This window comes from Macaca mulatta, chromosome 13 (assembly GCF_049350105.2).
Source record: "Macaca mulatta isolate MMU2019108-1 chromosome 13, T2T-MMU8v2.0, whole genome shotgun sequence".
In the NCBI taxonomy this organism is placed as follows: Eukaryota; Metazoa; Chordata; class Mammalia; order Primates; family Cercopithecidae; genus Macaca; species Macaca mulatta.
In genome coordinates, this window is record NC_133418.1 from 59048007 (window position 1) to 59062850 (window position 14844).

General features: G+C 39.3%; 1 long non-coding RNA gene across 1 annotated transcript in view; it reads right to left on the reverse strand.

Annotated features, from left to right (window-relative positions):
* Positions 1–10958: 10958 nt before the first annotated feature.
* Positions 10959–14844, reverse strand: part of LOC144333760 (uncharacterized) — a 199442-nt gene continuing 195556 nt past the window's right edge. Inside the window, exon 4 of the long non-coding RNA XR_013402753.1 lies at positions 10959–11207. This is a non-coding gene — a long non-coding RNA (uncharacterized LOC144333760). The remainder of the gene's footprint in view (positions 11208–14844) is intronic.

A 14844-nucleotide genomic window follows, 5' to 3' on the forward strand; every position in this document is an offset into this window, starting at 1 on the left:
TTCATTACATATATCACTGTTTGTAATTTTATATATTTGATGATTTGTCTACTTTATTTTTTTTCCTTCTTGCATCCTAAGCTCAGAGAAAGCTGGGACCCATCTCCTTCATTCACTGTTTTACCCCAGGGACTAGCACATAGAATACACTTGATAGAGATTTGAGAAATGAATGAATTACACTGAGCTTTTACTGTCTATAAAATAGAATGTAGGTTTGTTGTGAAATTAATGAAAGAACACACATGTTAAAAAAATAATAAATCCTCCCTGTGTCTGACACAGAGTAATTGCTCAAAAGGAGGTGGTTCCTTTGCCACTGTCTCTTTGGGGACACTCCATAGGGGAATAGTTGTCCCTGACCTCCGGAGGTGCCACTGAGCAGTGAAATTAACCAAAACAGAAAACCAGGGACCTGAATAATCCACAAATTCCATCACAAGTCCCTGAATAATCAAAACTAGTTGGCACATTACAATTAATCGCCTCTCCTCTCTAGATGTCCCTTGATGGCAGGAAAAGTTATCTCCAGCTTCACTTTCTTTTCCATCCCAGATAGAGAGTAGCCAGAGGGACTGTAAATCCATTCCTAACATTTTCAGTTGTTTGAGTTATGTTCTACCAGAATTAAGAAGGTGACTTTAAAAACATGAAGGAGAAATAAAGGTTGCACTTTCCAGAGCAGAGTACAGGTGGAAAATGGAACTGAACTTTTAATATGAGGCTGCAGTAGAGGAGAGAGTACTAAGAATATTTTTATAGAATACTTGCATTATGGGTAATTTTTTTAAATCCAAGGTTCAACTTGCATGACACTGAGGCATAAGTCTACCACTTAATGACATTTACAACTCTGTAACAATACATTTTGTATAAATTACTGCTGAGGCTTAACATTTCTGATTATGATATATAGAATAAAGTGATGTCATAAAGGCGAAGTTTGTAAGTTACGATCTGTCCTGTTGCTTTAAATAAGAGGATTTCGGAGACAATTGCCTTGATGAATATAAACTCAAATGAACCTTGAATCTCTTCAATTATTCTTATTTAGAATTCATTTTCCTTTGAACTTTCATTTAACTCAAAGCACAATGGTTCCATTATAAATCAAATGCAAGCTTGTCTTTCCTGCAATAACAAGTATGCTTTAAATAATGAAGCAACACCTATGATCATAAAAGATAATGTATCAATGCACCAAAATACAGAAGGTAAAGAGATTTATTATCCTGGTTCAGTGAAGAGGAGTTGAATATTTTTGTAGCAACAGCCATCTCTATTGCAGACAACACTTTTTGCTTGACTTTTTTGTGTATTTCCTTTCCCAGAAGACTGGGTTGCCTTATTACCAATGACAGAAATCCAGGATTCAACATGCAATGCTTTTGGTGGCCAAGAAGCTCAAATCTCTCCTTGCTTCGTTTCCCCAAGAGACTAATGGGGATGAAATCTCTCAACTTCCCTGGGCCTGTTTTCTACTATGAAAGGGTTGGGTTAAATCATCCTAAATTCATCCCAAGCTCTAAAGACTATGACTCTGTATGCCTTTCCTTTTGCACAGAATTATGGAGAGGAACAATCAAGTTAATGGAAGCAAACATACTTTAAAAGGCATAAAAGTGCTATACATAGCACTTGATGGTTTTCACTCTGCATTTTGTAAATACCTTTACACATCCATTATGTGAACTCTGCTATCCAAACTATGCTAGAAAAACCTTGGCGCATCTCCAAGTCATTACAGATAAAAGAGTATAATAAACAAGATCTTCTAGAGTTCCCATAATAAATTCTCTTGAAGGAGATCTAAATCCCGCATAATAGGTCAAGTAGCCAAACCACCCCAAACAAGAGCCTGCTTCCCCATGGAAAATCTCATCAGCAGACAGGACACAGAACTAAACTAAACAGGTAGGCTGAGCAGCTGGAAGGCTCTCTTCCTGTTATCTCTTTATGCATTCCATCTTCAAAGAATTTTGACCTGTCTTCAATACACCCTCGGGTGTAGGATTTACATTTTTAATATTGGCATTTATGACGTGGTGCTTTCTCCTGGTTAATTGGTATCAGAGCAAAATGTTTGCCTCTCTCCTGAAATAAATCTCTTCAAGAGCTTCAATCACACATTCTTTTGTTCTATCCCTCATTTGAAACGGGTTCTATAAAGCCGCCAGACCACGCAACATAATCTTTCGCCTCTCACGTTTTTAAATCTGGGGGTTTATGCTTTAATGGCTTTGATGTGCTTACTATTCAGCCTGTTACTTAAACCACGTTCTTCCCCATCCAACACTCAGCTCTCCCTCAGCCTTGCAGCCTGTACCCTCTGAGGCTGAAAGGATTTATTTATCATCCAGAACGTTTCCATAATTTTGGAAACATATGTTTCGAAATTACATTCCAATATCTCATACTATGTTCTTTGTCTTGCATCTGTTCTATAAAAACAAACAAAACACGCATAATTATATTCCAATGGCTGCAAAGTCTACATTTTCCACAAGAGTTGGTTCTTCCACAAACAGTAAGAAACACAAAAAAGGCACTTACACACCCCTTCAATGTCATCTGAAATCACATTCTTGTGTTAATTAGAGCTAACCACTGATAATAACAAACTTCTACATCATAACTGTGTGAAACTTTAATTGACTCCTTTCCAAATCCATTTCAATTTTACAGCATAATCTCTTCATTGAAAATTAGCTATTGTTGAAAACTCAAATTCTCAACAAAATACTCAACTTTGCATGGACAATGACTCAGTAATCTTCTATTCTCCTAGGATATGACTTGCATTAAATAAATATACTTTTAAAAATCCACTTCTCTCTCTGTAATATCCTAGTGGAAAGACAGTAAGTCAATGCACAATTATAAAAAAGACCAGAAAACAAAGAAAAATAAACCTGAATGAAACAAGTAATTGACCAAAAAATTTATATACATATTTCATATAGCTATCTTAAAATATGTTATATTTCATGTAACATATACTATGTTCTTTGTCTTGCATCTGCTCAAAACTCTTACCCACCCACCACACAAACATCCTTCCTCCCTCCCTCTCCTCTCTCTCTCTCTCTCACACACACACTCACACACACATACCATTTAAATATAACCCAATTATTTTAAAGCTTTACACACACACACACTCACTCACATACCATTTAAACATAACCCAATCATTTGACATCCACCATGTTTTCCTAGAATGTCTGATGTCAAAATAGGACAAAATTAGATTAATTGGCATTGAAAAACCTCTCAAAACTAAGAACTTCTATTTATCCTATTAAAAATAAAATGTTACCACTAAAATAAGTTTCCTCTCCTAGTGATTCTGCCCCTGTTACCATGCTCCTTTTATTCTTAGGATTTTGGAACTGATAAGAGAGGTAAGCCTGATGTCTGTGGTGGTGCACTGGTAAATATTTAACAACCAGCTCCAAGTGAGGGAACAAAACTCTGATGTGTAGCATTTGTCAATTTCTATAATGTAAATACCTTTATCATGGCCAATTTCAAGCTACCAAATGGATGTTGCTGAATGATGGAGTTGGGAATGTCTTTGGACAATTGACTCCTCCAAGGTGGTACAAGCCGGTTCCACTACCACCACCAGATGCCTGGGACTCATCTCAGAGATTTTTAAATGTTCCCAGCACCTTTGACCTATGGCAACAGTTCTAGAGGCACTCTAATTCATAGAGCTCATGGTTTACTCTCAGCCATCTGTTTCTAGAATGTTTTCAGACATTCCTGTCAATTTCTTGGGCTAAAAATCACTTTCTAGGATCATGGGTGGAGAGGCCAATACTACTAATTCCCGTGTTCAGTCAATACACAACATGATCTATACAAATACTGGCCTCTGTGTGATCCAGTCTCAAAGATGTGTTCAAAGAAAACATGTGTAACATTCCAGAAGCTTTGAAAAACAGTATCAGTCTTGGGGTTTTCTTATAAAGTTTTATGCAAGTGTTTTACCCCAAAACCTTCCCAATCAACAACCCTCTTTAGACATTCTCATTCTGTCTCCAAAGTTTTATACTTATGTTAACAGCTAAACATACACACAGTTTCTCCCACATTCCCTCTCTCACGGTCCCCCCACGTTTATATACACATGCACACATGCACACACACACACACACACACACACAATCCTACATCATCATTCTGCTCCCTCATTCAATCCACACACCTTTATGTCAACACCACACTCTCTATCCATGACTGCCCTCATCATGCACAGTGCGCTAGGAAACACAGTTCTCCCAATCTGACTGTTTTTCTCTAGTTCTAGTGAGTGATCTTCTCTATTCCATTATAGTAACAGAAGCTATTTGTGAATGTGACTTTCCAGACCCCAATAATACTAGGGAACACTTACCTAGTTCCCATGCTATACCAGGTACTAAGCTAAGCACTTTAAGTAGAGACTCATTTAAATCATGGAGCCAGAACCAAAACCAGGCAGAGTGGCACAAGAGCCCATTGTTCCCAACCACCATGCCCGGCTGAGTCTCAGGTCAATCAGAACAAAACCCACTGTGGGACCTTAACCACATCAAAAGTTCTGTATCTCAGTGTCCTCATTTATAAAATGAGACTAACAATAATGCCTGTCTTTCAGGGTTTGGAGGAGAATTGAATGAGTTAACATATGTAAAGTCCTTAGAACAGTAGCTGGCACATAAAAAAAAAATTGATTATGTTAGCTAAGTGTCAGCTAGTGTTAACTAGTGCAAATCCACTCCTCATAGCCTATGGAATCCCATGACTTTTCATAGTGGCCTCTGATAGTGTCCCCTGGGCTGGCAATTTTTTTCTGTAAAGGGTCAGATAAGTATTTTAGGCTTTGCAAGCCACATACAGTTCTCTGTCACATAATTTTCTTAGTTTTTATTTTTTATGTCTTTAAAAATGTAAAAACCATTATTAACCTGTGGGCTAAAACAGATCACAGCCTGGATTTGGTCCACAGGCCATAGTTTGCTAACCCCCATGCTAGATGGAGAGAGAGAGCCCCATTTTAAATGCCATATGTTTTTAAAGAGGCAGCAGGTGCCATGTCTGGACACAAAGGTGGCAAAAAGCAGCCCCCGAAACAGCACAAGGAACAGGCCAAGGAGATGGACAAGGAAGATGTGGCTTTCAAGCAGAAACAAACAGAAGCTGAAGGGGCCCTGGACACAGGTGGAGTTAAGAAATCTGCCAAAAAAAAAAATTAGTACACCCACTGTAGAAAACAGTATGGAGGTTCCTCAAAAAAATAAAACTAGGACTACCGTATGAACAAGCAATTCCACTACTGGGAATGTATCCAAAGGGAATGAAATCAGTATGTCGGAGAGATACCTGCACTGTCATTTTTATTGCAGCACTTCTCACAATAGCCAACACATAAAATCAACCAATTATCCATCAATGGACGAAGGGACAAGGAAAATGTGGTGTATATACACACTGGAATATTATTCAGCCATAGAAAAAACTGAAATCCTGTCATTTTCAACAGAATGTTGAAATGGAAGACATCATGTTAAGTGAAATAAGCCAGGCACAGAAAGGCAAACACGGCATTATCTCACTCATATGTGAGCTCTAAAAAAAAATAGTTGATATCATAGAAGCAGAGAACAGAACAGTGGTTATGACTGGGAAGAGGAGGGAAGAAGGGAGGATGGGGAGAGGTTGGTCAATGGGTACAAAGTTACAATTAGAAAGATGGAATAAGTTATGTTGCTCTATTGTACACTAGGGTGACCATGGTTAACAGTAAGGTATTACATATTAGAAAATAGCTAGAAGGCTGGTCACAGCAACTCACGCCTATAATCCCAGCACTTTGGAGCCCAAGTCAGGAGATCACTTAAGCCCAAGAGTTTGAGACCAGCCTGGGAAACACAGAGAGACTCTAACTCTACAAAAAGATTTCAAAATTAGCCAGATGTGGTGGTGCACACCTGTGGTCCCAGCTGCCTGGGAGGTTAAGGTAGGAGGATCACTGGAGCCTAAGAGGTAGAGACTGCAGTGAGCCGTGATTGTGCCACTGGACTCCAGCCTGAGCCACAGAACGAGACCCTGTCTCAAAAAAAGAAAAGAAAAGAAGAGAAAAAAGAAAAGAAAAGAAAAGAAAAGAAAAGAAGAAAGAAAGAAAGAAAGAAAGAAAGAAAAGAAAAGAAAAGAAAAGAAAAGAAAGAAAGAAAGAAAGAAAGAAAGAAAGAAAGAAAGAAAGAAAGAAAGAAAGAAAGAAAGAAAGAAAGAAAGAAAGAAAGGAAGGAAGGAAGGAAGGAAGGAGGGAGGGAGGGAGGGAGGGAGGGAGGGAGGGGGAGAGGGGGAGGGGAGGAGGGGGGAGGGAGGGAGGGAGGGAGGGAGGGAGGGAAGGAAGGAAGGAAGGAAGGAAGGAAAGAAGGAAGGAAGGAAGGAAGGAAGGAAGGAAGGAAGGAAGGAAGGAAGGAAGGAAGGAAGGAAGGAAGGAAGGAAAGAAGGAAGGAGAAAAGAAAATAGCTAGAAGCAAGGATTTTAAAAGTTCTCACCACAAAGAAATTACAAATGTAGCCAGGCGTAGTGACTCACGCCTGTAATCTCAGCTCTTTGGGAGGGCAAGGCCAGTGGATCATCTGAGGTCAGGAGTTCAAGACCAGCCTGGCTAACATGGTGAAACCCCGTTTCTACTAAAAATACAAAAAATTAGCCGGGCGTGGTGGCATGCACCTGTAATCCCAGCTACTTGGGAGGCTGAGGCAGGAGGATTGCTTGAACCCGGGAGGCAGAGGTTGCAGTGATCCAAGATGGCACCATTGTACTCCAGCTTGGGCAACAAGAGCAAAACTCCATCTCAAAAAAAAAAAAAAACAGAAATTACAAATATATGAGGTGAAGAATATGCCAAATGCCCTAGTTTAATCATTATATGACATATACATGTATATAAACACCAAACTGTTCCCATAAATATGTACAATGTGCCAGTTTTTTTAGAAGTATTATAATGGGGAAAAAAAAAGAAATCTGGCAAAAAATAAGCTGCTCCTTGTGCCTGAGATGATGATGACCGTCAATTCCATTTCTATTTAAACATCTGGATTCTCTGCCATAATATCTTTTACCACCTATAACTAGAATAAACAGTTGTCTTGGGGCCTTTTGCACATTTAAGAATAAACTTGGCCGGGCACGGTGGCTCATGCCTGTAATCCCAGCACTTTGGGAGGCTGAGGCGGGTGGATCACAAGGTCAGGAGCTCAAGACCATTCTGGCTAACACAGTGAAACCCTGTCTCTACTACAAATACAAAAAGTTAGCTGGGCATGGTGGCATGCACCTATAGTCCCAGCTACTTGGGAGGCTGAGGCAGGAGAATTGCTTGAACCTGGGAGGTGGAGGTTGCAGTGAGCGGAGATCCGCACCACTGTACTCCAGCCTGGGCAACAGAGCAAGACTCCATCCCAAAAAATAAAATAAAATAAAAAATAAAATAAACTTTTGTAAAAAAATAAAAATGAATAAATAAATATCATATGTTTTTATGCAAGCAAATACAGGAACTCAGAAAAACAAACATGTAGCAATTCACATGTTGCCTTCACAAATGTTCACTTATCACTTATTAAGTGCCAGGCGCCATGTTGGTTGCTGAGGCGACAAAGATGGAGAAGGGTGTGGCTGGTCTCTGGGATGCTCACTGCTGGCTGGCAAGAAAGTTGCAGCACAGGGTGTGGTGAATGCTTTAATAAAGGAACCAGGGATCAGCTCTAGGTAGGGGAAGGTGATGGGTGAGGAGAGAGTCCAAAGAGGAAAAGATGCTGGAGATAAAGCTTGAGGGAGATGAGGAATTCACTCAACAGACAGAGGCACAAGAGAGTGAGGAGGTATTCATAAAATGGCAGTGCCTGGGATCCAAGGAAGTTCAAGAGGTCAGCAAGAGCCAGATTGGGAGGAGGAGAGGGCCCAGAAGACCCCGCTGTGGCACTAGGACTTTGTCCTGTAGACCTGTGGTTCTCAATCATGGCTCACCACACCCTTGACCTCCCAGCCTCAAGTGATCCTCCCACCCCAGCTTCCCAACTAGCTGGCACTATAGGCGCACACCACCATGCCTGACTAATTTTTGTATTTTTTGTAGAGATGAGGTTTCGCCCTGTTGCCCAGGCTGGTCTTGAATTCCTTCGCTCAGGGATCCACCTCCCTCAGCCTCCCAAAGTGCTATGATTACAAACATGAGCTACCACACCTGGTCAAGGAAAATCTTAATCTAGAGCCCTAGGTATAAAAGTAATCTGACTGAAGCCGGGAGGTGAGCCCACCCTCCCGCAAAGCCTCTTCACCATCAGCAGGTCACAGGTGAGCTTCCTGGTAGAACAGGTGAAATTTGTGGCTTCCGGCAGTGGGCAGCAAGCTGAGGGCCTGGGGAGTCCTTTGCAAATTCTTCTGAAGTCAATACATTCCATCTACCTATTTTTGTTTTGAACAGACATCCTGCTCTTCCCCAGTCCCTCTCCCTTTGCTGAGCTGCATGCTGACTTGCGTCATCACAGAATTGTTTCTTGAGCATGTTTTCTCCCCATCAAGATGAATCATCCTGAGGAAGGGAAGTGCATCTTGCTTCTCTTGTATCTCCCTCAACAAGCAGTGCAGGGCAAGACAGTACTGTTGAAAGGAAGGTCTCTTCCAACCTTAAGATATTTTTTCCTTTTTTGTTTTTTTAATTCTTAATGTTGCAAAATTGATGTCCCATTCCACCAACCTTAAGATCTTAAAACTCTCATAGGATAAAAGTATTTTCAGGCCGGACATGGTGGCTCACGCCTGTAATCCCAGCACTTTGAGAAGCCAAGGTAGGTAGATCACTTGAAATCAGAAGTTTGAGACCAGCCTGGCCATCATCGTGAAACCCTGTCTCTACTAAAAATACAAAAAAAAAAAAAAAATTAGCCAGGTATGGTGGCAGCCACCTGTAATCCCAGCTACTTGGGAGGCTGAGGTAGGAGAATCACTTGAACCTGGGAGGTGGAGGTGGCAGTGAGCCAAGATCACATCACTGCACTCCAGCCTGAGTGACAGAGCGAGACTCCATCTCAATCAATCAATCAATCAGTCAATCAATGGAAGTGGAGTATTTCATGGGAAAGTGTTTGTGTGTTTCAGGATTCAGGGTTGATTTGAACAAATTCTTCTGTTCATGAGACATTACTGTTTGAGGTCAACACACAACCCTGCATGCCCCACTTTTTACTAATTCTCTTTCTCTCCATTCCACAGACCAGTTTCTCTCCCCATATTGACAAGCATTGTATTGTGCTTATATGTATATGTGCTTTGACTATTGTCTTGTATGCATATATTTTAATGTATAGAAATGTTATGTTCTCATGCTTTAGATATCATCTGGTCTCTTCCTTTTTTCACCTAGCATGATGTTTTTGAGATCTATCCACATTGCCATGCATGCATCTAGTCATTTCTCCTAGATGCTGCATACTGTTCCATAATCTGTACCCACCAGATTTAACATATCCAGCCCCACAAGGATGGATAACTAGAATGTTTCCAACTCCTCACTACCACGAACAATGCTGTAATTATCTTCCCGTATATGTACTTATGAATCTGTATGGGAGGCTATGATGGGAGCGGTATACTCACAGCTGTAATCCCAGCACTTTGGGAGGCCAAGGCAGGCTGATCACTTGAGCTGAGGAGTTTGAGACCAGCCTAGACAACATGGTGAACCCCATCTCTACTAAAAATACACACAAAAAAATCTATATGGGAAATTCTCCAGCATGTATTCCTGGGATTAGGAAAGCTGCGTCACATGGTGTGAGTATACTTGGCTTCACTGAGTACTGCTAGGCTGCTCCCATTCTCCCTCCCACCAGCATAGCCTGAGGGTTTCGAAGGCTCACATCCCCACCAACGTTGCACAATACTCAGTGTTATGGATTGAAATATGTCCCCCAAGAAAGATATGTTAAAGTCATAACTCCCAGTAGCTCAGAATGTGACCACGTTTTAAAATGCAGTCAAGTTGAGGTCATTAGGAAGGGTCCCAATCCAACATGACTGGTGTCTTTGTAGAAAGGAAAATATTTGGATGCAAAGGCAGTCATGTATAGAGGGAAGACCATATGGACAGACACAGGAGAACATAATGTGAAGATGAAGGCAGAGATTGGGATGAGGCATCTACAAGCCAAGGAAGGCCAAAGATTGTCAGCAAACCACTGTAAGCTAGGAGAGAAGCCTGGAACTGATTCTTTCCCACACCTCTTAAAAGAACCCTACCCTGCTGACACCTCGATTTTGAACTTCTAGCCTCAGAAACTATAAGCAAATAAGTTCCTGTTATTTAAGCCACCGAGTGTTTGGTACTTTGCTATGGCAACCCTAAGAAACTAATAACCTCTACTCTCCAAGTTCTGCCACTCAGCTAGGTGTAACATAAAATCTTGATTTTTTTTTTTCTACTCATTTGTGAGTTTGCATACTTCATATGCTTTTTAGTCATATAAGCTTCCTTGTAAACTGAAAGTTTTCAGTCTTTGATTGCTTTTTCATAGGGGCTGCTTTTTTTTTTTCTTGATTTGCAACAGTTCCTTATAAATTCCAAATATTAGACTGTTGATATTTACAACTAGAGTCACCCAAACAATTATCTTTCTGTTCATTTTATCAATTTCTCATTGGGCAAAATTGCTTACCTCCTATTTAATCAAAGTCATCCATTTTGGGCACATGATTTGTGTATTTAGGATTTTGCTTAAGAAATCCTTCCCCACTCCTATGTTACAAAGATAGTCTATTATATAATATTCCACAAACTGTATTATCTTCAACATTTAGAACCAATATATGTATATGGTATGACACAGAGACCTGTTTAACACAGCAGTATAACAAAACACTCCAAAATGTAGTGGCTTAAAACAACAAAAACATTTATTTTGCTCATGTGTCTGCAGCACTGGCAAGGATCAGCAAGGATGGTTCATCTTTTTACCATGGAGTGTCAGCTGAAATGGCTCCACTGGGACTGAAAGATCCACCCTCAAGTTGGCTCACTCCTGTGGTTGGCAAGTTGGTGATGGCTGTCAGCTGAGAGTTCAGTTAAGACTGAGGGCAGGAGCACCTGAGTTCCTCTCCACTAGTGCCTCTGCACAGGCTGCTTGGGTTTCTTCACATTATGATGGCTGAGTTCCAAGACAAAGAAAAATTCAAAAGCTGTATGACTTTATAAAACCTTAACATCACTTGCTCAGGCTATATTAGCTTTATATATAACTTCAGAAATCATTTAGCATGACTTCCACTGTCATCACAAACCTGCCCAGAATCACAGCGAGGAAACATACATTTCACCTCTAACAGGAAGAGGCTCAAAGTCACTTTGTAAAGAAGCACACATGGGAGGGAGATAACGCTGCAATCCTCTTTGGGAATGGAATCTGCCACAGGATCCAATTCCCTTAGTAGGTCATCTTTATCATTCATTAAATTCCTTACGCACATGGGTCTGTCAACTGAGTGCTCTACTCTGTTACTCTGTTCTATTTTGCCACAATAAGGCTATGTCTTAATATCTTGATACAATATATCTTAATATCTGATAGGGCAACATTCCTCCCTGTGTTCTCCTTTCTCAAAGTTGTTATTCATGAACCTCTTAATCTTCCATACAACTTCTAAAATACATCATCAAGCTCCTTAAAAATATCCTGCTGGAATTTTGTTGAGATTGCCTTGATTTTATAGGTTAATTTGGGGAGAATTGTGGCCGGACACAGTGGTTCACACCTGTAATCCCAGCACTTTGGGAGGCCAAGGCAGGCAGATCACTTGAGGTCAGAAGTTTGAGACCAGCTTGGCCAATATGGTGATACTCCATCTCTGCTAAAAATAGAAAAATTAGCCAGGTGTGGTAGTGCACATCTGTAATCCCAGCTACTCAGGAGGCTGAGGCACCAGAATCGTTTGAACCCAGGAGGAGGAGGTTGCGGTGAGCCAAGATCATGCCACTGGACTCCAGCCTGAGCAACAGAGCTAGACTCTGTTTCAAAAATCAAAAAATTGAGGGAGAATTAACATAACTTTATATTGTCAACTTTATATTGACTAAAACATGTAAAAATTACTCCATTTATTCATGCTTCTTTTTATAGCTTTTAAAAGTTTTAATATTTTACCTATAGAGAGCTTGTTTATTTCCTAAATATGTAATAGTTTTTGTTGCTTTCATGAATATTATTTTTAAATTATATTTTCTAATCAGTTTTTGCTGGTATTGAGAAATTCTATTGCAATGCATAAGCTGATCTTGCATCTGGCAACCTTGCTTAACTCTAATGGTAGGATCTGCCATTTTTACTATGTAGATTATCACATTATCTGCAAATAGTGATAGTTTCATTCCTTCCCTTCTAATTCCCATCCTTTTTGTTCTTCATTTACAGTTGTCTAGAAAGTCCAGTGTTGTGCTAACAACAACGGGGGGTAATGGGTATTATCCTTGTCTTACTACTAGTCTTAAAATGTAATGCATCTTTCTCCATTAAGTATGATTTGTGTTCTAGGTTTTTCAGTATAAATAGGCATTTAACTTTATCATATCTTTTCTACATTTACTGAGATAATTATGTGATTTTTTTCTTTTTGTGTATTAATGTGGTGAATTATATTATGTTAAACCATCCTTTTACTTCTGAACAAACTTACCAAAAGACAATAAATACTTTCAATATTAACATTTAATAAGCTACAACAATTTTTTTAGGATTTTTGTATCTGGAATCATAAGCAAAAGAGGTCAGTAATTTTCTATTATTATCCTTATCTAATTGTGGGACAAATGTTATGTTCAGCTCAAAAACGAGAATGGTAGTTTTTGTTATTTTTCTATTTTCTAACTTTAGATGGCTAGAATTTTACTGTAAAACCGTCTGGGCCAGGTGCCTTTTTGGATTGGAGGTCTTTGATTACCACTTTAATGTTCTGGTGCCTACTGGTTTATTTAAGTTTTCTATTTCTTCTTTTACCAATATAGGCTTTTCTTTTACCAATATAGACCAATACCAATCGTGTTCTCTAAATATTTTCAGTTCATATAAGGTTTCCAAATTTAGCAAGATGAAGTTATTCATAATTTAGTTATCTTACCAGTTGTATCATATAGCTGTTTCTCCCTTTTCCATCTGTATCTTGTTTATTAATCTTTTTGCTGATTAGTCTTTGATTCACATTTTCATTAACTATGAAATATTAATAAGATACTTCCTGCTGTTTATATTTCCAAAAGGAAAAACAAGTTTTTTGTTGTGTTTGTCTAGTTTGTCTATTGTTTGTATTTGTTTGTTCATTCTTCATTGATTCTTGTCCCTATGTTTATTATTTCTTTCCTTCTTGTTTACTTTGATTTGTTCTGTTGTTCTTTTCAAGCCTTTTGGGTAGAATTCTTAACTCACTTGATATTAAGTTTTTTATTTCCGAAAAAGTAGATTTAAAGCAATAGATTCTTCTCTGACAACTGTTTTAGCTATGTCCTGCTTATTTGAATAGGAAGGATTCTTATTGTCATTTAGCATTAATCATTATTTATTTTTATTAATTTCTCTTATACTCATTAGGAATTTAACAAGTAAGCCTCCCTTTTAATTGAAGAATTTCTTAGTAATATTATTTCGTTTCCAGACATACGAGATTTTTCATTTTTTAATTTTATTCCGATGGGATTTTTCTAGGTAAGTTTTAGTCTTCTAGTGTTATATTCAAAGAACATAATCTGCATAATTATCATTCCTCGGAATTTATTGAGGCTTCCTTTGCAGCCTGGTATGTGGCCAGTTTTTACAAATGTTTCTTGCGTGCTCCAAAAGAAAATGTATCTCTATTGCTGTGCATAGCGTTCTACATAATTCTAATAGCATGAACTTGTTGTTATATTCGTCAAATTATCTATGCCTCTGCTTACTTTTGTTTGAGTTATAGTTTCTAACCCTGGTGTCTTAAAATAACTATTATTGTTGATTTATAAATGTCTTTTAAAAAGAATATTTTGTAGAGTAACAACAGAAGTAACAGAGAATAATTTGTCAGATCCCCTCAAATCAAAGGGATTTCATACTAGGAAATGAATGAAATTCAAGGCCCATACTCACTCAATCTTGGCTTGGACTGAGGGCTCCAAAGTGGCAACATAATATCTTGGCTACTTCATCTGCCCAAGGGAAACCTGTAAGTCTATGTGAAGGTAGGGTTAACCTTGATGTGCCCTTCAGGAGCTTGTGCCTCCAACATCTGAATCTAAATCGGGGATGGGCACAAGCCCCATCTTTGTAGCAGTGGTAGATCTCACCAATCACTCACTCACTCTTTAGGTAGCCCTCCAGAAGCCAGAATGAGCTTTTTTTGGCAACCTTTGTATCAACAACAAATAAATGCCACCCTGTTTTTTTTTGTTTGTTTGTTTGTTTGTTTGTTTGAGATGGAGTCTCACTGTGTCACCCAGGCTGGAGGGCAATGGCATAATCTCGGCTCACTGCAACCTCCGCCTCCCAGGTTCAAGCGGTTCTCCTGCCTCAGCCTCCTGAGTAGCTAGGATTACAGGCATGCACCATCACACCCAGCTAATTTTTGTATTTTTAATACAGACAGGGATTCACCATATCGGTCAAGCTGGTCTCAAACTCCTGACCTCATGATCTGCCCGCCTCAGCCTCCCAAAGTGCTGGGATTACAGGCATGAGCCACTGCACCTGACCAACCCTGACTTTTGAGACTTAAGGCATATCTAAGAAACTGAGGACTGTCTCTGAATTCTAGGTAGCAAAGTCA